We start from the raw sequence: 23,417 nt of genomic DNA, 5'->3' as shown, positions 1-23,417 counted from the left end.
ATAAAGAGCCTGCAGCCACAAAACGCATCTTGCCAACCCTCTCAGAAGCCCTTGTTCGATCTCAGCCACGAATGGACTGGGCCACTGCTCTGCCATAAACTCAGAAGCGTGCTCTCTCTCAAGCCAACCTACCTCGCAGGGATGTTGTGAGGACAGGGAGGGAGAGGGCTGAAAGACTCGTGTATCTTGCTCTGAGCTCTGCAGAGGAACAACGGCCTGAAAAATAACAGATGTCTGCTGATAGGATTGCCCTTCATGGCGTCTTGGAAAGTTTACTTGGTAAAGGATGCAGTTTATCAGTTTTTTTTGACAGGAATCGGCTGCTGTAGAGTAGAAGGCAGCATGGTATCGCCCGATCTAAAGCATAGATTATTGGACATGGAATTATAAAATCTCAGCGAGACAGCGAGACGTTTTCCTTTGAGTTTTGGATTTTTTGTCAAGCTCTAGGCCTCTTGCCTCATATTTTCACCATTTAACAGCCCCCCAGCTGCAGCAAGCATTTCTGTGAGCAGGATTTAACGCTCTCCCCTCTGCTGGTCTCCCAGGGAAATTTCTGAAAGTGTCCTGTTCTGAAAGAACGTGGCTCTGTAATTCTGGCTGTGCGGAAACCATCCTGCCTGTGTGTTTTCTATTGTCTCCTCTGCACCATTGTTCGTGGCCAGCTCCTCCACCCACCCCTTTCTAAAGGACACAGAAGGGAAAAGAAACAAAGACTCTCTAGGGATTGAATCGGGTGCCAAGTTTTGTCGGCTGGCTATGAGGTCTTGCAACTGTAGGGCCGTCAAGGCTTTATGAAGCACTTTTTCTCTGGTGATCAATCTTGCTGGGGGTCTTCTTTGCTGGGGTCACCATGTTGGTTGTGACTTGATTGTGACTTGATGGTGACTCTGGGTCCCACATACCTGAGGGACTGCCTTTTGCCCTGTGCCCCCTGCAGAGCCTTACGCTCTGCGGGTGCAAATCTTCTGGTTGTGCCCGGCCCCAGGGAGGCACACTTGGTCTTGACCAGGTCCATGGCCTTTTCGGTCCTGGCCCCAACCTGGTGGAATGAGCTCCCGGAGGAGCTGCGGGCCCTGCAGGAGCTTTTGGCGTTCCGCAGGGCCTGCAAGATGGAGCTCTTCCGCCACGTCCGTGGTTGAGGCCAGCGTGCCAAGGAAGATCTGACCCCCCCCCTTTTGGAACCATCCTTGGTGACCCATGACATCCCCTATGTCTACCCCGGAGGTAGTGGGGGGGGGCGCTCTTTAATTGGTTCGTTGCAGTACATCTTGGGTTGTAGATTATATGATTTTATTATTTTTAGGGGTATTTTTATTGGGGTTTTATGTATTTAGATTCTGTAACCCGCCACGAGCCTTTGGGGAGTGGCAGGATAGAAATCCAAAAACAAACAAACAAACAAACAAACAAACAAATGGTGCCTACAAAGGTATGCAGGCGATGGGTATCAAGCCCATTTTGATAAAATTTTATCTTGATTTCTGGGGTGTTTAAGAACATTAGGAAAACCTTGTTCGATCAGGCCAGTGGTCCATCAGCACCAAGATTCTGCATCACACAGTGGCCCAAGCCCAGGGGCCATCAGGAGGTCCACCAGCAGGGCCAGAACTCTACCCTCTTGCCCCCCAAGAACCAAGAATACAGAGCATCCCGACCTCGGCCACAGTGTCCCAGCTATACCTGGTGGCTAATAGCCACTCGAGGACATGAGAAACCATGCTGGACCAGGCTAATGGCTCATGTAGCCCAATACTCTGTGTCACAAAGTGGCCAAAACCTGTGCCATTGTCAGGTTCACCAGTAGGGCCGGACCTTCAGAAGCCCTCTCACGATTGCCCCACAAAGCACCAAGAAAACAGAACATCACTGCGCTGGACAGGGTGTTCCATCTATATCTGGTGGCAGTAACCACCGTTGGACCTCTGATCCATGTGTATATTCAATCCCCCCTTGAAACTGTTTCTAGGCATAGCTCAAGATGTTTGTTCTTTGGAAATGGTTTTCCTGAAGGTGTTGAGAAGCCAGCTCCTCTTCTTATATCAAAACACTGTAGTAATTTGTGTATCAATTCTCTGATTTAGAAGTCGTAAAAAAAAAACTGGTTGCAGGGAGGTATCTATTTTTTACCTTTCCCCTTATATCTTCACAAGGAAAAGGGACAGAGACGTACTTTTAAAAACAAAACAAAAGCTGGAAATTCAGAGAACCTGACAGATGTGACGGTCAGTAGGAAGCCGCAGACATTCGAGGCTGATATGAATCAAGAGGCTTATTTCAAGGAATGACTTCACAATACACCACAAGAGCGAAGTGCAAATTGAATCACATGCATGAGACAGCAATACAGATGAAAAAAGGCATGGATTCAACACCATCAGAAAGATGCAGATTCACATGTCGTATTACCAGTCCAGGTGTTAATGGGGGAAAAAACCCCAGGGCCAGAGCAAAACAGCAATCATGCAAGGTCGTGCGTACCAACAGAAAGGCTGTATGTGGAGTCAGACTGTCTAGTTCAGTATTGTCTGCTCCAGCTGGCAGTCGCTCTCTAGGGTCAGAGGGAAGTCTTTCCCGAAACTGGCTGCATAAGATCCTTTAACTACAAAGGGCATACATTAAACCTGGGACCTTCTGCAATCTTTCGTGATCTCCCACTCAATCTCCGGTCCTTTTCCTTTTGACCGGGATCTTGGCAGGCGCAATCACCAAGATGTGTAATTGCTCTTTGATCAGAGCCAGCGTAACACAGAAGTTGCTGACCGGAAGCAGAAATAAAGGAGTTGAGGCCGGTCTGAATTTGATTTGCTGGCCATTGTCAGCTTTCTCGAAGCAGGGGTTTTCTTTTTTTTTTTTTTTTAACTCCCCCTTCTTCTTCTTTTTTTTTTTTTGCGCAGCGTGTTGACTTTTGCTGGCTTTTGCCAAATGCCACCGAGGACTAAGCTTGCAAAGTTTGCACATTCGCCGAGACTCACTTTGAGAAGTTCTTGCTTGTGCATTCAGGTCACAGCACAACTCCTTTGTCAAATATGACCTACATCCCACCACACTAAAAAACTGCATCCAGTGAACAAGAAAAGTCCATCAGCGATAAAGGCCGTATAATGGAATGGGGGGGGGGGGGGGAAGAGATAAGAAAAGCCCTCTCTGAAGCCATGTTAAAACGGGGGGGGGGGGGGGAGAAGAGATTTTCCATTACAACGGCACTTCCACAAGTTCCATTTCGAGGCTCTTAGCAATATAGGGGCTCCTGTGCTCTTTTGTGATCCGATGAAGCTGCCTTCTGCTGAGTCCAAGAGGATGTGCATTGCCAACTCTGACCGGCAGCAGCTGAAGCCTTTCATACCAGGCACTACCCGATTGTGTTATTGCAGGGGTAGTCAACTTGTGGTCCTCCAGATGTTCATGGACTACAATTCCCATGAGCCCCTGCCAGCAAACGCTGGCAGGGGCTCATGGGAATTGTAGTCCATGACCGTCTGGAGGACCACAGGTTGACTACCCCTGCGTTATAGGTTTACCAGTCCTGTGGTGGTGAAGGGGCCACTTTTGCATCATGGCTCAGCTGGCTGGTGAAGGGTGGGACAGTGTGTCCCTGGCAAGGCTCTGGCCTTGCTCCTGGACGCATGGAGAGCAATTGTCAAGGTCTCAGCGCATTGTTGGTGGCATCATTATGTCCCTGGTGAGCTCTTTCCTAGCAAGGCGAGTCTCCGGCCAGCCACTGGGAGACCTGGCAGTTTAGGGTTGCCAACCTTCAGGAGATGATCGCCTGGAATTACAACTGGTCTCCAGAAGAAAGAATCCAGTCCACCCAGAGAAAATGGCTGCTTTAGAGGGTGGGCTCTACAGTTCTGCACCTGCTGAGGCCCATCCCCTCTCCAAACCTTGCCTTCCCCAGGCTTCACCTCCCCCCCCCCCATATCCAGGTGTTCCTCAAGCAACTTTATGGCAGCCCTTCCTGGGGATTCCAGGGACTGGATCCGTGATGGGAGACAAGTCTTAATGATAGAGAGCTGGGTTTTTTGTACCCTGTTTTTCGCTACCTGAAGGAGTCTCAATGTGGCTTACAACCACCTTCCCTTCCTCTCCCCAAAACAGACACTCTGTGAGGTAGGTGGAGTTGAGAGAGCTCTGCAAGAACTGGGGGTGGCCCAAGTTCACCCGGCTGGCAGGAGGTGGAGGAGAACCTTGGCTCTCCAAACAACAGGCCGCCTCTCTTCACCACTGCACCAAGACACTTATTTACCAGATGATTTTATTTACCTCTGTGGAGTGGAAAGCTTCAGCCGTCATTTCCACACATCCCAGCCTCCGTTAAAGGCCTTGACTTCTTTGCTCCAGGTCTGTTGGCAACCCTAACCTAGACCTTCCCCTCTCCAAGCAGCCGCTCTGCCCTTGAGCCCCAGACCTCCACCCTCTCCTTCAGCCAGCCTGGCCGACTCTTCTTCTTCCCAGACGCTTCGCCTAGAACGAAGCCTCATTTGCGTTTAAGATTTCTCAAGATTGCTGCTGATTGCAACTGCAACAAGCCAACAGTGCCCTCCTAAGGACACTTTCCTGGGAGTAAGCCACAGGGAGGGGAATCCAGGAGGCTTCTGAGTAGACCTGTTTAGGACTGCGATTTAACATAGTTACCCCTTTGGGAACCACAGCCCTGCCTTTGGGGCTCTGAACAATTCATTGGGAGATGCATGGGGAGACTGGGATTTTTTCGACAAGGGGAAGATGGGGAGAGAAGCCAAGGGGGTGATGTCCTCAACCGGAGGAATGAAGCAGGGTGAAAGCAAAACTTTCCCGCAGAAATGTTTTGAGGGTGTTTTTCATAGAATCATAGAATCATAGAATCATAGAGTTGGAAGGGGCCATACAGGCCATCTAGTCCAACCCCCTGCTCAACGCAGGATCCCTTTTCTTGTACAGGAGGAGAGGGCATCGTGAAAGCTGAGGGAGAATTCCCCGATTCTCACATCAGACCAGCACATTTCACAGGTTATTGAGCTGCATCCAGTACAAAAGACCGGCCTGTGCGGGAATTGGGGTCGCTAGCCTCCAGGTGGTGACTGGGGATCCCCTGGGATTGCAAGTGATCTCACAGTGACAGAAATCAGTTCACCTAGAGTGGCCTTTCTCAGCCATTAGACCATGGAGGAGCCCCTGAAATAATTTTTCAGGCTTGGAGGAGCCCTGGAAGTGATGTCAGCTGGCCACGCCTCCCTGCCTTGCTCCCGGAAGTGACATGTCGCCAGAAGTGACATCATTACCTGCGTTAACAGGCAGGCTCGAGCAGGGGGGAAGACAGGGAGTGGCTTAAGGCGGGAGTAGGCATGCAGGCTCCGCCCCCTTCTGGGGGCAGAAACCACGAGAAAACTTGCTCTTAGCGGGGGGAAGCACTGGAACTAGTCGATTCCCCAGTTTGAGACTGAGTCCATTAAAAGGCAGGAGGGGGAAGGTCACAGACCCCCCCCTCCAGACCTCCTGCAAACCCCTTGGGGTCCACGGGGAACTGCTTTTCCTTAATTTTTTAAATTAATAATGTTGATTTCTCTGGTTGAAATGGTTCAGGATCAATTATTTGCTTTGTTGTTTTGCCATCTATCACTTGAGGATTTTCTTTTTTTTTTTGGTGTCTGTGTGTGTGGGTTTTGTCATCAGCCACTTGAGGCATTTTTTTCCAGTTTGCGTGTGTGTGTGTGTGTGTGTGTGTGTGTGATCAGCCAACCAATTCCTCAAACAAACCAATAAATGAAATGCCCCCCGATTATTCTCTCCAGACCAGAACGGAAGGTCTGTAAACCCCAAAGGACCACAATCGTCTTCCCGCCAATTTCTTGTCAGCTCTTCTCCTTGGAGTGATTTTAGCTGTCTCTTCCTCCCCTGTCCTCCCTGCCTATAACTTCCCCCACCGCTGAGCTTGGAGAAAATGACATCAGGATTGTCGGAACGGCTGCCGTCCTAGGAGATGGTTTAAGACCTTTGTTGCCGTGACTCCCATGAGAATGTGGCGTAGCCAGGCCCTGTTCAGGCACGACCACTAAGCCCATGTCTTCTGAGTTTCCCATAGGCTCCCTAACTTAATTACTTGTACAGCCATAAAAGCATGATATAAAATTAATGTGGTGGGGAAGGATACACATTTTTTTTAAAGTCTTCTCTCTCTCTTTCTTTTTATTTTGGGCTGCCATTAACTCTAATCTAATTACACAAAGGGAGGTTTCTACTGGTATCTTCAAGAAGATAAGAAGCACTGAGGGGAGGGGAGAAATAAAAGGGGGGCAGAGAGAGAGAGAGGGAGGGAGGGAGGGGGCATGTTCATTTTCTTCGACAAAGAAATGAAATTGGTACTGCGACTCCATCCCTGCGTCCTGTTCCATCTGATCTGCTGAAATACAATATTGCCCCAAGCATATCTTGATGAAAAACTGAAGTGACACCAAGAAGATGTTGTGGGCTGGGTAGACCAACCCGCCCTCTCCCCTTCTTCTCTGACATTCTTTAGGAAATTTAAAGCGAAACTTAAAGAAGGAGTGAACGGACACAATTTCTCCCCGCTTCAGCTTTGGCTGGCTGCAAATAGAGCTCTTCGGTCTCAAGAACATTCTTCAGATGTTTCCGAAATATGCACACTGCAGATGTCGAATATTTCAACATCCCGATGACCTCAGTCATCCATCCAAAGACGAACCAAGGCTGGCTCTGCATAGCAGTGGAGATATGATGTTGGCCTAGGTGGTAATCTGGGTGAGGGCAAAGAAGAATGATAGCTTTCTAAGAAAGCTTATCCGCTTCAAGAAGGATGTGGATAAAATTGAAAGGGTACAGAGGAGAGCGACGAGGATGATCTGGGGCCAAGGGACCAAGCCCTATGAAGATAGGTTGAGGGACTTGGGAATGTTCAGCCTGGAGAAAAGGAGGTTGAGAGGAGACATGATAGCCCTCTTTAAGTATTTGAAAGGTTGTCACTTGGAGGAGGGCAGGATGCTGTTCCCGTTGTCTGCAGAGGAGAGGACACGCAGTAATGGGTTTAAACTACAAGTAGAATGATATAGGCTAGATATCAGGAAAAGATTTTTCACGGTCAGAGTAGTTCAGCAGTGGAATAGGCTGCCTAAGGAGGTGGTGAGCTCCCCCTCACTGGCAGTCTTCAGGCAAAGGTTGGATACACACTTTTCATGGATGCTTTAGGATGCTTAGGGCTGATCCTGCATTGAGCAGGGGGTTGGACTAGATGGCCTGCATGGCCCCTTCCAACTCTAGGATTCTGTGATTCTGTGAAGTATTGAGATTTCAGTGGACTTCAGAACTTTCTCTTGTGGGAGACAAAACCATGTATCACTTTATACAGTTATAAACACACATCTGAAGAACTGACTTAAGGCAGAGAGTAAAGACTAATTCTCTAATGGTCTGGAAAGCAGGATGAGATTTCACGGGCCAGTAAGGTACATTTTTGGCTGGACATTAGGAAAAAACCAGACAAAAGGCTTGCCATTGTTGGAAGAATTCGGATGCAGGGCACGGGACAGACACCTGAAAAGGAGGACGGTCCTGTAAAAACATCAAAGCAAAGCCCACCTTATCTATATATTTGTTATATTTTTTTCTCCTGAATCATTACTGGAGATATTAAATACTGCTGGAGACCACCGGACTGAACCTTAACTCTCCCTTATTGTCCCAGACTAGATAGATCATTGACGAATATTCCGTGCATGAAATTTCCAGGCTAGTTTCGGAGCGGTCTTACTGGGGCGAAACCCATCCTGCTGTTTCCTTTATTTTCGCTAGAGCAAGTCGTGTGAGACAATGTCAGAGTCCTGACTCTGTCTATTTAATAAAGTGAATTTATGGTGCCCATAAATCTTCTCGATATATGGGACAAGGAGGAGATGCTGAAATCTGGTGCTCAAGCCAGAGACGGTGGTGGGAAGGCTTAATGGAAATGGAATCCTTGTCTCCCACATTAATCTGTGGTTCTGTGTATCCCCCAACAATGCTCCCCTGAAACCATATCAGCTGAACACCACAGTGCCCTGTGGTTTCCTGGGGCTCAAGACCTACAGCCAACCCATCATTCCCGCCAAGAGGGTCGTCCTTTCATTATAGGATTGTTGAGTTACGGCTGAACTTCACCAAAGCACCAAAAGACGGTATTCTTCCTAGGAGCTAAAATGACTAAACTGAGGCTATAGTACTTCCTTTGTTCCCATGATGAGCAAAACAGAATCCTTGAGAATGAGCATAGGAAGCATACGGAGCTGGAAGGGACCACAAAGGGCCATCCAGTCCAGCCCCCCACCTTCTTGGAGACTCCTGACAGGGGGTCATCCAATTTCCTTAAAACTTCCAATGAAAAAGACTCCAGCACCGTCTGAGGCAGCAAATTCCCTCAACGAACAGTCCTCACCGTCAGAAAATGCTTTCCAATGTTTAAGTGGATCCTCCTTTCTGGTCATTTGTACCCGTTACTCCTAGTCGCTGTCTTTCAAGCTGCAGTGAACAAGTTGTCCCCCTCTTCAACATGTCTATCTTCTACAGAATTAAGCATGTTACTTTAATCATGGTAGGAAAAGTTGAAGGCAGCAGGGAAAGAGGAACGTCGAACCAGGGATGGCTTGACTCAGTCAGGGAAGCCATGACCCTCCGTTTGCAAGACCTGAGCAAGGCGCTTAACCACTGGATGTTTTGAAGGTCATTCATTCATAAGTTGGAGGTCATTCATTTATAAGTTGGCCATGAGATGGAAGCATCTTGACGGCAATGAACAGTTCCCCTGGAGAGAATTGCAACTTCCAAAGATGGACTCTCTGGCATTACATCCTAGCTGAGCTCTCTTCTTTCCCTAAACTCTATTCCCCTCCCCAAACTCCAGGGATTTCCCTACTCAGAGTTGGTGACCCTATGCACAGAACAGGGGGCCTATCTGCGTCTATCTCTGTGCTTCTCTCTACCGCGCAATTGACGGCTGCGCACTGCTCTTCTGTGCTGGGCCTTTGCGCCATGCGAGGCTCTATCTGTGCCACCACGGAAATGTCAGCTCTAATAGGGAAGAAGAGGATAATAAGACAGGGAATGGGCTGGAGCTGCTGATAGAGGCCTCATTCTCCCAGGCTCTTGAGGACACTGCGGTTCATTAAGCAAGCCTGAATGTAGAGGGCACAACCCCGGTTTCTGCCGCCCCGCCGCCCTCTCTGGGGTACTTCCCTGTCACTAGAATACCTCGCCGAGAACAATACCTTGTCAAGGCCCAGGGAGGAAAATTTGCTTCTGTGCAGGGTAGGAGTGTCAGCCGCTCACACGTCCCGACTCTCCGTCAACCGTTTGGAAATGGAGATGAATTATTGTAAGGTTGAATCTGGGAATAGGCTCATTTTAGAGGGAAAGCCTAATCTGATTGGATCTAGAATGCAACATTTGTTTTATTCTGCGATGCATTTGAGAGAGCCAGCAGCAAGCCTCTAATCTGGAGAACTGGGGTTGATTCCCGAGTCTTCCTCCACTTGCAGCCAGTTTGATGACTGTGGACTGGTCTCAGTTCTCTCAGGGCTCCCTCAGCCCCGCTGATCTCACAGGGTGTTTGTTGTGGTGAGAGGAAAGGAAGTAATCTGTTTTGAGACTCATTTGAGTACTAGGAACTCGAGTACAAAAAAAACCCCAAACAGCTCTTTCTCACTCCCCAAACAGATTTGGGCGAGGGTTTTTAGTCTTGCTTTTTCCATTTGTTTTTGACACATTACAATCGGTAAAAGGCAAAGGTATCCCCTGTGCAAGCACCGAGTCATGTCTGACCCTTGGGGTGACGCCCTCTAGCGTTTTCTTGGCAGACTCAATACGGGGTGGTTTGCCAGTGCCTTCCCCAGTCATTACCGTTTACCCCCCAGCAAGCTGGGTACTCATTTCACCGACCTCGGAAGGATGGAAGGCTGAGTCAACCTTGAGCCGGCTGCTGGGATCGAACTCCCAGTCTCATGGGCAGACAGCTCCAGACTGCATGTCTGCTGCCTTACCACTCTGCGCCACAAGAGGCTCATTTATAATCGGTACATTTTTTTCAGAGTTCTAAATCACTTTGGGAATGGACATTGAAAAAGAATAGATGTTCATAACAGGTCTTTAAGGCTCTACTGCTACAGACAGACTAACACAGTCACCCGTCTTGATCAGTTGTGTTTAAGTCTGAACGCAAGATCCCTGCTTTACAAACGAGAACGGTGAAATCCTCTTCTCGAATGTCCTATCCAGCCCTTTTGCTTTCCAGCCCACGAATATTCCCAAGAGCGAAAATGTCTCCCGATTTAACGAGGCATACAAACACCCCGTAGTATGGAAGGCCACAAAATTCAAAGATACTCGAGCTCTCCAATTGCATTCTGTTTGCAGCCGTCTCCTCTGCAGGTTCTCGGCTTCTCCTCCCTGCCCTGAGCCTCCCCCGGAGCTTTTCTCCTTGGCCGTCTCCTGCATGGAACCTTGATGCCCCCTCTGCCTGCCAGTGCGGAAAGCAAAACAGCCGCCGAACAGACCTCACGTCAGCCTATGGGAATCAATGAACAATTAATTACTATCATCAAGTGGTACTCTACTCCGGGAAGACAAGCACACTTATATTTATCAATTACTAATTAGTAGCTCTTGCCCGGCTGGCAGTTGTCTGTCAGCCGGGAGAAAAGCCGCAGTGTGTGGGCGCTCGGAGAGGTTGGTCCTTAGCAGTAATTAGCAGAGATCCACTATGGCTCTGGGTGTTGTTTCGGCGTGAAATCCATTCCGAACACGGCTGGGATTTTCAAAGGGGTCCTCAGGCATTCTCCCCATGCCGTTCTCCTGATTAATTTCAAGGGGTGGAGGTGGGAGGGGGGAGAGAACAGGTCTCGGATGCCTGTTGGCGGTTGAAAATCCTTCCCAGAATCTTGCAAATGGATGCGTTGGCTGGGACGGCCAAGCCGAGGGCTGCAATTCCTTTGAAGGGCCTTTTTCTTTTCCTTTCGCTGCAGAGGACTACTACCAGCTACCTCACTCTAATGATTTCACATCTACAAAGCAGGTTCGAGCCCTACTCAAAAGTGGCCACCTCCGGAGCAGCGCAGTCCTCAACAGAGTTACACTGTTCTCCACTCGTGAACTTCAGTGGGATTAAAAGACAGCCACTCTGTTTAGGAGTGCCTTGTCAAGCTGCCACTTTCCCCGGGGCCATGAGATTTACTTTTCTTTTGCATCAAATGGAGATGTGTACGATGGAGTTTGGAGGTGGTCCCTGTTGGTGGGTGCTTCAAATGTGGAGGCCAGCATCTTATGAGGTCATTGCCTGACCTTGACCATAGATCTGCTGGGAAGAGCTCAGTTCTGCAGGCCCCTTGGAACCATGGGAAATCCTGCAGGGCCCTGGTTTCTTCAGGCAGAGCATTCCATCAGGTCAGGGCCAAGGTGAAGTCCCACAGAGCTCTGGTCTCTTTAGGTGGAGTGTTCAACCAGGCTGGGCCCAAGGCCGAAAATGCCCTGGCCCTGATCAAGACCAGTTTTATCTCCCTGACCTTAATGTTTTTTGGGGGTGGGGATATCTAGTCTTCTAGTTTTCAAGAAGAGCCTCTTGTGGTGCAGAGTGGTAAGGAAGCAGACATGCAGTCTGAAAGCTCTGCCCATGAGGCTGGGAGTTCAATCTGGTTGACTCAGCCTTCCATCCTTCCAAGTTCGGTAAAATGAGTACCCAGCTTGCTGGGGGGTAAACGGTAATGACTGGGGAAGGCACTGGCAAACCACCCCGTATTGAGTCTGCCATGAAAACGCTGGAGGGCGTCACCCCAAGGGTCAGACATGACTCGGTGCTTGCACAGGGGATACCTTTACCTTGATCCAGTTTTCTGTTGTTCTAGTTTTCTGCTGTAACAGTTGGGGATCTAACCATTTGGGTAATGACGAGAAAAAATTGAATGGGTGTAAGTTTATTTCAATATAACACATCAATAAACCTTCTGACAGAGCATGCAAATAGTAGGAAAAATTAACATAAACCAGGGTTTCAAATTCTGAAAGGTCAGATAAGGTTAGGTTATTGGGGTGCAAACCCAAAAATGGGTTTTGTGTCATTTTAAAGACTAATCGATCTATTGTGGCCTGAGCTATTTTAAGTTAACCCCCCCCCCAAAAAAAAGTATTGGGGTATACTAGTTAGAGGGCTGAGCTATGAATGTCCGTATCTTTACCTACCCATGAAACTGACAGCATGACCTTGGGCCAGTCATTCTCTCTCAGCCTAACCTACCTCACAGGATTGTTGTGAGATGAAAAGGAGAAAAGAGACTCCCTTTAATCTTGTCTTAGGTCTTTGGTGCAGAAAGTCTCGGAATTTTTTCCCCTTATTTGTTTACGTTCTGTTTTTCTCCGCAATGGGGACCTAAAGTGGCTTGGAAATTTGTCTCCTCCTCCCCTGTTTTATCCTCATGTTCTTTTCTTTCCCTTTTTCGTTCCGCTGTGCCAAGAAGATTATTTATTTATAGCGGCTGAGTGTGTGCGGAGAATGCAAACTGTCCCATCCCTGCATCCGACGTCCTCGGGGTGAGCTCTGTTTCACGAAAGCTCATGCTGGGAACGAAGGTCGCTCCTCTTGAAGGTGCCCCTTAGAAAGGCACTGCTTTTCCTCCTCCTCTCCCCCATCCTCAAGATAAGCGTAAGAGTCACGGCCTGCTCCGCAGGTTTGTTGTAAGGGCTTGCTGAGATGGTCACATCGACATCTTGGAGCACTGCCACAAGGCCCTATTTTAAAGTTTGTTAATCATTGTATTAGATCAGGGGTAGTCAACCTGTGGTCCTCCAGATATCCATGGACTACAATTCCCATGAGCCCCTGCCAGCAAACGCTGGCAGGGGCTCATGGGAATTGTAGTCCATGGACATATGGAGGACCACAGGTTGACTATCCCTGTATTAGATGATATGACCATATGTGGTCATGTCAAACTCCCTCCCCTCCCAAAATGTCCAATGATGGGCCTGGAGGGAGTGGAAAGGGGAGGAGTCCCGGGGGGGCCTGTCCACAGCTTTGCATCCCAACCCTATTTTAGGGTTTCTCAAAGCCAGAAGAACGTTTCAAGGGTTTCCCAGCAATAAAAACGTTAAGGAAGACTGGCCTAGGATCTCTGGACTTCCATAGTAGTCTCCCACCCAAGTATAAACCAGGGCTGAACCTGCTTGGCTTCTATGATCTGATGAGAACCAGGTCAAGGCAATAATCATGAATCACAACCAGTCTTTATAATTATTTAATTGACAGTAGCATCCTGGAACGCTCTGGTACAGAATCCTAGTTGCTTAACAATTCACTAACAATTGCTCATGATCTGTGATAGATCTGGCGTAGAAAAGAAGCCGATCCACACAGTTTTGCCGCAGTTCTTGGCTACGGCTTGCAACCAACCCCAAATCACCCTAGCTGAGCGCAACATCCTAATTTGCCGTTTTAACACCCCAAAGTTGGGCACCCCTGAAATCTCATCGCATCCCAGAGGCCGTTGACAAGGGTTGGCAGATACCGGAGAGGACCTCGGCTGCAAGGTGCCTCGGCCGGCCTTCAGATTAAACATCAGTTTAAATATTAGACTTTCCCAGGACCGAAGGGGAAATATCTCTTCCCACCTGACATGGCTTAAACCTCCTGGCTCCTTACTGAGTAGATTATTAATGGCAGGGACCAGCTAATCTCTCCTAGGCGAGGCATCCAAAAGAGTCACATTGTGTATCCAGACACAAGTCAACATGTTATCGCCGCCATGACGTTATCACCGGCCCAAGCTGGGGGGGGGGACAGGCCTGGTTGGGGTGGGTGGGTGTTAACCCGGCCACCCCGCATGTTCCCCAAAGCGGACATTGTAAGCGACCGTCTGCAATTAACTCGCTCAAACAAAGCTCGTGTCAATCAATCATGCCTGGGCTAATAAATAAATCTTTGGTCAATGACTCGTGGGTAAATGTGTAGACATGGGTCAGCACCCAAGACTGATGTGCTCCCATGTAGAATCGGCTGGGTCCAAAATGAACAGCATCGCTGGCGAAGCTGGCACCGTTTCTTGACTAACTGGCACAAGAATGCCCTCCCATCCCGGCCATATCATGATAGCTGTTAATATTTTACTTTGGTGCGGGCAAAACGTTTATCTTGCTGCTAGACATTGCCAGGATCACTTACGGGGGTCAGCCAAGGATCTGGGAAACCCGGACTCGAAACCTCACTATTCCAGGTGACCTTGGGCTATTCACTCTCTTTCAGCCTAACCCACGTTGCAGGTCGTGGGAAAGAACGATGGGGCTTTGTGTAGGTCCCATTGCCCAAACTCTTCACAGTGCTGAGCGATCAAACCAACAAGAAAACAGCTTAAGTGCAAACTGTTCCTGTGTGGAACAAAGCTTGAGTCCACCTTGGAGATTGACAAAGTTTAATTCTGGGGGTGTAAGCTTTCATGTGCAGCCTGGTTGGCCTTCCAGGTGTCCCCGGACTCAAACCTTGTTCTATCGCTTCAGATCAACACAGCTGCTCACCTGAATCTCTTTTCCTTTGTGGGTCCATGGTTCTGGATTCAAGCGTGTGTCAAATTACTTATATTACAAAGACCCCCATAGCGTTAAGCAGAGGTGGCCTGCCATTGTGCGGATGCTTAGGGCTGATCCTGCGTAGAGCAGGGGGTTGGACTAGATGGCCTGTCTGGGCCCTTCCAACTCTATGATTCTATGATTCTATAACCCTGGAGTTTCGTGGTGGTTTCCCACCCTGCTGCTCACCCAAAAATGCTTAGCTTCCAAGACCTGACAAGAATGGGCTATCCAGGACACAGATGGCATTAATATACGGTGACCGCTTATTAACCAAGAGAGGTGGGGATGAACGCCCCACAGCCTACCTCTCTTCCCCCTCAATAAACCTGGGCAGTGGGTATTGACAAACCATGTATGTGAGTTTTAAAACTTACCCTTTGGTGCGTGCCTTTGTGCTATTGATGGAATTTTTGCCCCTGTGAATGTTCGCACAGGTTTCTTGGAGTCACAGCTTCTCCCTTGAAGAGGCATTAAGTTCCTCGATCCACACATCTATGACCTTGTGGGGGAACTCATGCCATCATTACCCCCAGCACGGGGGCAAAAGCCGCCACAAGGAAGAAGGAAACAGAACTCTGCCACCACAATGACGATGCATCCTCAGAGCTGTTCGACAACTGCTTTAGTCAGATGCTGGGAGGGAGGAGATAGGTTTATTTATTGACTTCGTGTTTACCCGAACTTTCTTCCCAAAGCAGCTGACATCAATCACCTTGTCTCCATTTCAGCCTCAAAGAATCCTAGAGTGGGAAGGGGCCAAACAGGCCATCCAGTTCCACCTCCTGCCCAATGCAGGATCAGCTTAAAGTATCCAGGGCAAGGATCTGTCTATCTGCTGCTTGAAGAATGCCAGTGAGGGGGAGCTCACCACCTCCTTAGGCAGCCCATTCCACTGCTGAACTAGACTCCTAGAATCCAAGAGTGGGAAGGGGCTGTGCAGCCCATCTAGTCCCACCCGTGCTCAATGCAGGATCAGTCTGGAGCATCCAGGATAAGGATCTGTCCAGCTGCTACTTGAAGACTGCCAGTGTGGGGGAGCTCCCCACTTCCTTAGGCAGCCCATTCCACTGCTGAACTACTCTTACTGTGAACCCCCCCCCCCCATATCTAGCTGGTATCATTCTCCACGTAGTTAGAACTCATTACTACAGATCCTCTTCTCTGCTGCCAACAGGAACCTCTCCATCCCCTCATCTACTTGACAACCTTTCAAATACTTAAAGACAGAAACCATGTTCCCTCTCAACTGGCCTAAGGTCACCCAGACAGCTTCTATGATGGAGCAGGGATTCAAATCTGGGTCTCTGTCCCCATTGCCTAATCCCACAATCTAACCACTAAACCAGTCAAATGAAGAAGAAGAAGAAGAGTTGGTTCTTATATGCCGCTTTTCTCTACCCGAAGGAGGCTCAAAGCGACTTACAATCGTCTTCTCTTTCCTCTCCCCACAACAGGCACCCTGTGAGGGAGGTGAGGCTGAGAGAGACCTGATATTACTGAAGAAGAGTTGGTTCTTATATGCCGCTTTTTTTCTACCCGAAGGAGGCTCAAAGTGGCTTACAATCGCCTTCCCTTTCCTCTCTCCACAACAGACACCCTGTGAGGTGGGTGAGGCTGAGAGAGCGCTGATATCACTGCTTGGTCAGAACAGCTTTATCAGTGTCTTCGTGAGCCCAAGGTCACCCAGCTGGCTGCATGTGGGGGAGGAGAGGGGAATCAAATCCAGTTCTCCAGATTAGAGGCTGCCACTCTTAATCATGACACCACACTGGCTCTCTTGAAGTTTGGCACCTCTAAATATCACATGATCCTAGCACTGTGTCAAACATTATCCTAGCATAATTCGTAGCTTTATTGTCTCCTCCTGTGAGTCTTCTCTTCTCATAGCATGGCCAAAGGATGAAAAGCCACAATTCTTCTGTTTTAGCTCCTTGAGAGAGCTCAGGTTTGAGAGGCACCCTGGAAATTAGTGACTCTCAAAAACCCCATACCCCCAAAACCTTGTTGGCCTCTAAGATGCTCCTGGACTCGAACCCAGCTCTTCTGTTCCTACACACCGATTCGGAAGCAATGAGCAAATTAAATCAATGCAGTAACAGAGTAGGCAGTCATAGATTTCCAGCTAATTTCCCACTTGGGGCTTTCCTTGCCTTGGAAGGGAAAATCGGGTTGCCTAGAAGTGACACTCCCCAGAACACCCTGCGGAAGACAGCCCCCTCTCCCAGCTAAAAGCTTGCCCCTGCATTAGAGCGTGCGCAATTAATCCGAGCGCTGCCCGGCTCTTGTTTTAATGGCATGCAGACGCTTAGTCATTTCCTCCGTCTTGTTTGCTCTCAACCCCGCGGGGAGTCATTGCCCTGATATTTTGTCCCTTACCTTGGCATCGTTAGACGCTTCTGCTCCTCCCAGGCCTGCATTTCTTAAATCTAACGACGAATAATTCCAGGAATCTAACCATGCACTTTAATGGGCTCCTGCCATCCGAGACTTTTCAAACACTTACGGTTTCTACCAGGCTCTGAAGTCATGGCACTGCCGCAGAAGGGGAGGGCACCAGGCCTCTTAAGTTGTGAAGCCAAAGAACATCTCCTCCTCTCTTACCAAACCTTTGTTTTATTACTTGGCCCGGGAAACTCACTTTTCTGGAGACAAGCTCTGAACACGACCTTGCTGCTGAAAACAGCAATGCGCCTGGCCAGTTATGCAACTGTTTTCCTTCGCTTTGACCATGAATGTCCATTGTTTGTTTGTTTGTTTTCCATTCTGCCTTTTTCGCCCCTTTCACCAGGTATCTCCATCAGATTTTCTTTTTCATTCCACATTGATTTTCCTCCAGTGTACAGTTCGCTTTCCGGTTGCCATCTGCCCGGGTTTTCTGAGAGTGCATTTAAAGTTTGGGTTTTTTTCCCCCTACATGCATGATGAGTCTTTCAGTGAGTTTATCGCTAGTGTTGGATTGCTGGGAAAAATTAGTGATTCTGTGTGACCGGTTTGGAGTAGTGGGTAGGAGTGCGGACTTCTAATCTGGAGAGCTGGGTTTGATTCTGCACTCCCCGACGTGCAGCCAGCTGGGTGACCTTGGGCTCACCACAGCACTGATAAAGCAGTAATATCAGGCCTTTCCTAGCCTCTCCTCCCTCACAGGGTGTCTGTTGTGGGGAGAGGAAAGGGAAGGAGATTGTAAGCTGCTTTGAGACTCCTTCGGGTAAAGAAATACAGCATATAAGAGCCAACTTTTCTTCTTCTTCAGTAATATCAGGGCTCTCTCAGCCTCGCCTCCCTCACAGGGTGTCTGTTGTGGGGAGAGGGAAGGGAAGGAGATTGTAAGGAGTGGGGGATCAAACCCAGTTCTCCAGATTAACCATGATACTCAGCCCCTGGAGTTCTACTTCCCCAACCAAGGAAATATGGTGAGGCTAATGGATCTGGGTTGGGAGAGCAGGGTTGTGGGAAGGGACCCCGACTGATTGACCCTCAGGGACCCCAATTGATGGAGGAGACCTAAAGCTTAGCATGGTTAGGGTGACAGACTCTAATCTGGAGAACCAGGTTCGATTCCCCACTCCTCCACATGCAGGCAGCTGGGTGACCCGGGGCTAGTGACCATCCTCTTAGGGCTGTTCTCACGGAGCAGTTCTCTTAGAGCCTTCTCAGCCCCATCACCTCACAATGAGTCTTTTGAGAGGAGAGGAATGGAAAGATTTTAAGCCATTTTGGGACTGCTTCGGGTAGTGAGAATTGGGGTATAAAAACCCAGCTCTTCTCTAATGCTATCAAGTCCATCCAACTGCACAGCTGTTTTCTCCAGGGCACTGATCTCTGTCACCTGGAGATCAGTTATAACTATGGGGAATCACCAGGTCCCAGCTGGAGGTTGGCAACCCTGAATATGGCCCTTGTTGCAAAATCAGGAAGGACACTTCAGCCGAGCAGATTTCGTTCCATAATCCTTTGCCCGGGCATGCCACAGATGCAAGATCCCCTATGAAGCCTCTTACAAGGAGCATTCGGACCAGAGGACTCTGTTCAGCATCCAAGAGGGCCTTTCCAAATGCTCCAGCGCAAATTAAATGCAAGCCCTCCCTGGGGTTTCATCAGCGGTTTTGTTAGGTTGCTGGGACCGGTTCCCTCCTCGCCCCGTCCACTTTGTCACCAAAACCCTGTGGGACGGTAAACACGTCTCTGTATTTTATCTTTTAACCTCTGTCCAACCTTTGTCCTTGGACTCTTAGCAACTTTTCTGGTCCTAAAAGCATTACCAAAGTGGGGGGGGGGGAGGGAGGGTTGCATGTGTGTGTTTGGGGGGGTGGAGAGGGCCTCTAATGATTAATCTCGTGGTGGGTGAGTTGGGAATCAGCACGAGTCGATGCTTTCTCTGAGCTGAGGTTTGGGCCGGGACCCCGATTGATCGCAGAGGCTTACTGCAGAGCTTGGTTATCGGGTTGGGGGTACTGGAGGAGGTGGGGTGGGGTGGGGGTATCCGCCTGGTCTTAGCATTCCATGCACTTGCCTGAAAAATGACAAAGCTGTTCTTATTAAAAATTTCCAGGCAGCTTTTAGGAACCAAGCTGTAGCTTGTGGCTCTGTTCCCCGTGTTCCTGCTGCAATGTTATCTTGTTTTTGCTGCAGAGTTTTCTGACTTCTGCTTTTCACTTTTGACACTATACAAGACTAGGATCCTAGAGTGGGAAGGGGCCATGAAGGTCATCTAGTCCCACCTCCTGCTCAGTGCAGGATCGGCCTCAAGCATCCAGGATAAGGATCTGTCCAGCTGGTGCTTGAAGGCAGCTAGTGAGGGGGAGCTCCCCACCTCCTTAGGCAGCCCCTTCCACTGCTGAACTAGACTCACAGAATCCTAGAGTGGGAAGGGGCCATGCAGGCCATGTAGCCCAACCCCCTGCTCAAGGCAGGTTCAGCCACAAGCATCCAGTTTCTGTCCAGCTGTGGCTTGAAGACTGCCACTACCGGCATTATCCTGGGGTTGACAGCTCTGGGTTAGAAAATCCCTGGCGATTTTGGGGAAGGAGCAGGGTGTGGGGAATGGAGGCCCTCAACAGGGTCTCGTTCAAATACAATCCACCTCCTAAAGAAGCCATTTTCTTCAAAGGAAGTGATCTTGGTCATCTGGGGATCAACTGGAACGGCGGGAGATCTCCAGGCAGCCCTATACAAGTTTTCTTTATAACACGGCTCCCACCTTCTGGTGTGGATAAAAAGACTCTGAGATAGAATCATAGAATCATAGAGTTGGAAGGGGCCATACAGGCCATCTAGTCCAACCCTCTGCTCAACGCAGGATCAGCCCAAAGCATCCTAAAGCATCCAAGAAAAGTGTGTATCCAGCCTTTGCTTGAAGACTGCCAGTGAGGGGGAGCTCACCACCTCCTTAGGCAGCCTATTCCACTGCTGAACTACTCTGACTGTGAAGGAGTGACCCTACCTTTATTGTGTGATATCTCAGTCTGCTTTTAATCCTCAATATCCGGATTGGGAAAGAAAGCTCCGTGGTAGAGGACCTCTGATAGGCTACACCTGGTCATGTGACACACTTGCCTTAAAGGAGAAGCCCCTAATTTCTCTCAACTTCTGTCGGTCCAGGATTTTTTCTCCCTCCTCTGCCTTTTTCAATCCTCTCCCCCTCCCGTCCAAGAAAAGAAAGAGGCTCCCTGCTTGGCCCCTCTCCCCCACCCTTCAAGAAAAGAAAGAAAGAGGCTTGGCTCCCCCCCCCCTTCTGAGCCTCCCTAACCACATGCAGAAGAATTCCCTGTTTCAATGGGGAGGGGGAGGAGAGAGGAAGACCCGAATTCAAAGCGATCTGAATTCAACAGGATTGACAATGGAATAAAGAAAGTGCAGACTCTGCCCTAGTTTCATTCAAGTATGAGCTTTCGTGTGCGCACACATTTAGCCAGATGCAGTCGCTGTATCTGAAGAAGTGAGCATGCACACGAACACGGAGAGCTTGAAAGCGCATACCTTTTCCAGTTTTTATTCTTTAGTTTCTAAGAAAAGCTTTAATAAGAAACAAGTAGAGAATGAGGAAGGACAGATTTCAGTCGACCTGGAAATTAAATAATCTGTTCTGGGGTGAAAAGAAATGATCAAGTGAGCAGTGCATCACCAAAGTTCCTACTCTGGCACAGAATTGGTCAGTAAGGTGTTCCTGGATTCTTGCTCTTTTCTACTGCTGCAGACCGACACGGCTACCCATCTCAAGCTGTTATAGGTTTGGGACTTGGTGCAACATCGCTGCCTTACTAATGAGAAGGGTGAAATCCTTCGCTTTCCAGCCGGTGAATATTCTAAGAGCGAAAATGTCTCCTGATTTAACGAAGCACACAAATGCCGCATGGCATACCTTTCTGGTAGCAAAGACCTTTGTTGATCTTAAAGGTGCCACTGGACTCTTGCTGTTTTTTATGGATATGGTATTGTAGGCGGGGGGGGGGGGCGTGATTTGAACTAGGACTAGGGAGGTATGGGTTCAAGTCCCCGGATACCTTGGGTCAGATACTTTCTCAGAGCCTTACCGAACTCATAGGGTTGTTAGGAAGACGTAAGGGAGAAGAGCAACCATCTGCTATCCCAAGTTGCTTAGAGAAAGGGTGAAACATCATAGAATCATAAAGTTGGAAGGGGCCATACAGATTATCTAGTCCAACCCCCTGCTCAACGCAGGATCAGCCCAAAGCATCCTAAAGCATCCAAGAAAAGTGTGTATCCAACCTTTGCTTGAAGACTGCCAGTGAGGGGGAGCTCACCACCTCCTTAGGCAGCCTATTCCACTGCTGAACTACTCTAGCTGTGAAATTTTTTTCCTGATATCTAGCCTATATCGTTGTAGTTTAAACCCATTACTGCGTGTCCTTTCCTCTGCAGCCAATGGGAACAGCAACCTGCCCTCCTCCAAGTGACAACCTTTCAAAGAGTGCTATCATGTCCCCTCTCAACCTCCTTTTCTCCAGGCGGAACATTCCCAAGTCCCTCAACCTATCTTCATAGGGCTTGGTCCCTTGCAATATATATACAACTCACCGGGTAGCAGATACTCTCCTGGGAATCAGACTGCAAAGAGAGATTTCATATGCAAAATAGCTGAGAGATTGCCAGGGGAGCAGAACATGGGTATGTGCTATTGCCCTCTAGTGGCTGGAATCAGAATCACATGATAATATCGGTCAGGCTGGGAGATTCTTCTTTGGGGTAGCTAGATAGCTCTCCAGTCTCTGTTTGCTTCTGGGCTCTGAATGTTCACCTGGCCACCAAAACAGGTCTGGAGAGGACCACAACCCATTATGCATCTCCTGTAAAGCTATGAGGACTGTTTGTGAAAAATCTACGCCTGGGACCCATTCTCCAAAGTTGTAGTAGAAAGGCGGGAAATGTGTCTGGGCTGTACCACTTCAGATTGCATGGCAAATTCCTAAGGCGAGATCAATTCCTCCTTACAAACTAAATTCTTGCCCATAGAAAACTAGCATGTCAGAGAGGTGACAATTCCCTGTGCAGATGAAGTTAGCATGTCAGGGAGATGATTTTAAAAAACAATAGCAACATTTCCCTGCACATAGAACATTAGCATGTCAGGGACACAGTAAAAATAATTCCCCGCACATAGAAAACTAGTGTGTCAGGGAGATGACAAAAATAATCCCCTGCACATGAAGCAAAAAGAGTTGGTGTATATGGCCTGCTTTTCTCCACCTTAAGGAGTCTCAAAGTGGGATACAATTGCCTTCCCTTCCTAGTCCCACAACAGACACCTTGTGAGGTAGGTGAGGCTGAGAGAGCTCTGAGAGAACTGTCTGTCCCAAGGTCACCCAGCAGGCTTCACGGAGGGGAATCAAACCTGACTCTCCAGTCATTGTCCGCCACTTGTAACCAGCACACCAGGCTAGAATATCATTGTGTCAGGGAGCTAGCAAAAACAAAAGACAAAGACAAAACAACCCTCTTTCGCACAGAAAATTCGTGTGTCCGTGAGATGGCACCTTCTTTTTCCTGTGGAGCAACTGACACCTGCAGTGCCAAAGCTCTCTCAGACCCATTGGCCCCTGATTTGCTTTTAGCAGTGCCAGGTCCACGATGCCGAAAGAGACCAGGCGATCATCCTAGCTCTCCCTAGGAGGTGCCTCAAAAGCAGCACGGGCCCCTGAACAAGCCATCGGAAACCTCAGCAGGGTGACAGCCCACCCCAGGCCTTCACCCCCCTGTCCCTCCCATTTCCCTCCCTCCCTCCCAGCGATGCCGCTCTCCGTTTCATATATTTTTCATTCCGGCAGAGGGTCCACAGAGTCGGCGGGTGACCTCTGTCACACCCCAGTGCCTTCCTGGATGTAAATGCCGTCCATTCCCTCCCCCACCCCCCAGCCCAGCCATCGAGGTAGCCGTATTTATTTTATATGTCTCAAAGTGGGCCTGTTTATTTTAAACCGATGGTTGCTCTCAGGGGGTGGCAAAAGACGACGGTGACATTATAAGGCGAAGGGCAGCTTGCAAACCCGGAGGGGGGGAGGGGGGAGAGCGGGGGAGGGGGGAGGGGGAGAGGGGGGAGGGGGGGAGGGGGGACCCCTGCTCAAGTGTTCCGAAGACTCCGAGTCTGATAACATCTGTCTAAAAAGGGCCGCACAGCTGCAAAAGAGTCTCGGGAAGCATTGCCCACTGCGTCTCCCTGTGCGTATTGATTTTTGGTTTCTTTTTTTTTTTTAAGGTTGGAGGGGGTCAAATTCAAATCTCTGGCACAAAAGAGCAGCCATTCCTCCTTGACTCTGCGCCTTTTGATGGAGAACAAAGTCAGGGGACAGGAGTGGGGCGGGGGAGGAGAAGAAAGGAAGAAGGCGAAG

The 23,417-nt window shown here is 49.1% G+C and overlaps 1 long non-coding RNA gene across 1 annotated transcript; it reads right to left on the bottom strand.

Annotated features, from left to right (window-relative positions):
• Positions 1-8,834: 8,834 nt before the first annotated feature.
• LOC143842114 (uncharacterized) lies at positions 8,835-17,202 on the bottom strand. The gene is made up of 3 exons (XR_013232986.1): positions 16,951-17,202; positions 14,949-15,207; positions 8,835-10,528 (listed from the first exon to the last, which is right to left on the bottom strand). It is a non-coding gene; the product is annotated as an uncharacterized LOC143842114 (long non-coding RNA).
• Between the last annotated feature and the right edge of the window lie 6,215 nt (positions 17,203-23,417).

The sequence above is a fragment of the Paroedura picta genome, chromosome 7, assembly GCF_049243985.1.
Source record: "Paroedura picta isolate Pp20150507F chromosome 7, Ppicta_v3.0, whole genome shotgun sequence".
NCBI lineage: Eukaryota > Metazoa > Chordata > Lepidosauria > Squamata > Gekkonidae > Paroedura > Paroedura picta.
The sequence above is the reverse complement of the archived record's forward strand: the minus strand, read 5'-3'. Positions and strand labels throughout refer to the sequence as shown.